This window comes from Montipora capricornis, chromosome 12 (genome assembly GCF_036669925.1).
Source record: "Montipora capricornis isolate CH-2021 chromosome 12, ASM3666992v2, whole genome shotgun sequence".
Classification (NCBI taxonomy): Eukaryota; Metazoa; Cnidaria; class Anthozoa; order Scleractinia; family Acroporidae; genus Montipora; species Montipora capricornis.
Window position 1 is genome coordinate 5,995,166 of NC_090894.1, and position 2,500 is coordinate 5,997,665.

At 43.6% G+C, this 2,500-nt stretch overlaps 1 long non-coding RNA gene across 1 annotated transcript in view; it reads right to left on the reverse strand.

Annotated features, from left to right (window-relative positions):
- Positions 1–1,385: 1,385 nt before the first annotated feature.
- LOC138026693 (uncharacterized) overlaps positions 1,386–2,500 on the reverse strand; it is a 7,002-nt gene continuing 5,887 nt past the window's right edge. The window contains exon 5 of the long non-coding RNA XR_011127324.1: positions 1,386–1,553. This is a non-coding gene — a long non-coding RNA (uncharacterized lncRNA). The remainder of the gene's footprint in view (positions 1,554–2,500) is intronic.

A 2,500-nucleotide genomic window follows, 5' to 3' on the forward strand; every position in this document is an offset into this window, starting at 1 on the left:
TAAAGAAAAAGACAAAAGGAGGCTCTGCTCGCAGGGTGAAGAATGACATACATAGAAAATAATCAGTCAAAGGAAGGAAAGACGGTTAAGCAGAACTTTGTTTATTTAATAAATTTCAAACAGTATTACTTTTACGTAAACTTGGCCATGTACAATAAACAAATTTACAAGGGGAGGTCATTTTGCACGGACATGTTGCACCGACACTTTCCAGCGACAAAAAGGTGTGTAGTATACACACTGAGGCGACATGCATCAGAGTCCTGTAGCACGGACAAAATCATTCACAACATTTGCACACTCATGAAAATGTTGCGGGTACATGTTTCAAGGATGTGTTGCAGCGACAAATGCCAGCGACGTGTACCATGAAGTTCAACTTGTTGAACTTCATGGGACACGTCGCGGAGACAAAATAACCCCCAAATTGGTGTTGCGCAATTATAAACCTATCAGTTCAGCAGATGACCATGTCATTACAAAGGCGGCACTTCTTCCTCAGTTATTTAAAGACCCTGAGTGTTGGTCCGGACGGAGTCGAACTCACGACCTCCCGCGTGGCATCCTGGTACGGATGCCGGTAAGGGTAACACGAGGTCGCTTCCACTTTGTCGCTTCCAACTTGTCGCGTTAACCCTAAAGGGAGGGGAACGGGGACTGCCTTGTCGGACTCTCACTGGAGCAGCGCTAGTCTTTGAGGGAGTACTCTTGCAGTTTTGTATCCTTTTGACATTTGCAGTTTACGTTCTTTCCCCCCGCTCCCTCCCCCCCCCCCCAATTTTCCAAGTTGCCGCTTCCAAATTGTTGCTTCCAAGTTGTCGCAGGAGAAGAACAATATGGCAGCCATGTTGACGAAGTTCGCGTGATTGCACGTGCTTTTTCTTCTGTGAAAAGGGCTAGGGTTAGCCTAACCCTAACTTGGAAGCGATAACGTGTGATCCTTACAGGCTTCCGCATTCCTGGTGCTCAACAACCTGAGCCACGGATCATTAATAGGAGGCTTAAAAACGCCCCGTTTTTAAGTCACGGACGGAAACCGGTTGTGCACATTTCACATCCCAGAACAGTAGTCTCTCCCAGATATTTTAAACTAATCGTCTGTAATAGTGCAAAGATACTTAGCAAAGTAAATGGGGAAGTGTCAAGACAAGTTAAAGAGGAAAACTTCCGGTTGCCTTGGCTCAAAATTGCTTAGGGCTTAAGCTCCCTAATGTCTTTACAAAGGACGACGGATACTAACTACGAGGAACGAACGAAGAAGGAACGATGAAGAAGAAACGACAACTTCATCATTTAGTGACCAAAACAGCGGATCCGCACGGGAAAAACTTCATCACCAGAAAACCAGCCAAGAACAAATGGGGACAAAAGTAAGAAAACAATACTGTCATGGAGCATTTGTTTTATTATTGCATCATGCAGGCATGCAAATACGAAATAATTGTGCTTAAGTGGGTCACATTTGTAACTGATTGTGCAAGCCCAATCGAGTGAATATTTTCCAGCTTTAGGTGGAGTAAATCTTGCCAGGAATGAAACAGGGTTCCTAAAAACTGAAAATAAAGACAAAAAATATTAATGGGAGTTGAAAGCTGTGTATTTGGGAGACCCAGGAGCCCAACTGTCATATCAAGTCTATGTTCATGATTTCCAGAGACAGAGCTATTTTAGAAGCTATTTTTTGTAAGCCTAGTAGCCCTAAGTGGAGACAGTCACTCATTTAATGCGATCAGGATCACCTCTGTTCTCCTGAATGTCCTACGACCCATCTCCATCCAAATGGGAATAGGTGCCAATTAAATATTTTAAGCAAGAGCTGATACAACGTAGATTTGATTTTGGTGGTGTACTATATTTCGGCTGGCCAAACCAGCCTTCTACAGGTACAATGAGAGTTTACATTGGATTGCTTCTATGCTTAAAATACTTAGTTTCTCAACTTGTAATTACGCCGATCAGATCAAGCCAGTGATCCAACGTACACCGACAGGAAGATTGTCCGCAGTTGCTTTCTTCAAAACTCTAATGCTAATGTACCTCCCCTAACAACTTGCTGTACACCATAAGCATTTTTCAGTGGGGTGTACATGTGACCTTGTACCGGTGGTCGAGCGAGAAGTAATGCGGCATCACGAAATACTGTCCCCTTATCCTTCTTCTCAAATTCATCATCACTTGTCTCCGGAAATACAGTAGATATAATTGTCATGAAGTGTCCTCTTCAATCGAACATATGCAGTTACGGTAACCCTAACCAAAGAAATACGATACGATGACCATATTGAGAGAGAGAGAGAGAGAGAGAGAGAGAGAGAGAGAGAGAGAGAGAGAGAGAGAGAGAGAGAGAGAGAGAGAGACCTAATTAATCTTTTACATTTTTCGATCCCCTAGCTATACCACAGAGGACAGACTACGACACTGGAGTTCCTCTCCCTACTCTTTGCGAGTAGTGAGTGGGTTCTTTTACGTCCCACTGGGTTGTGAACAGTGAAAGGTTGTG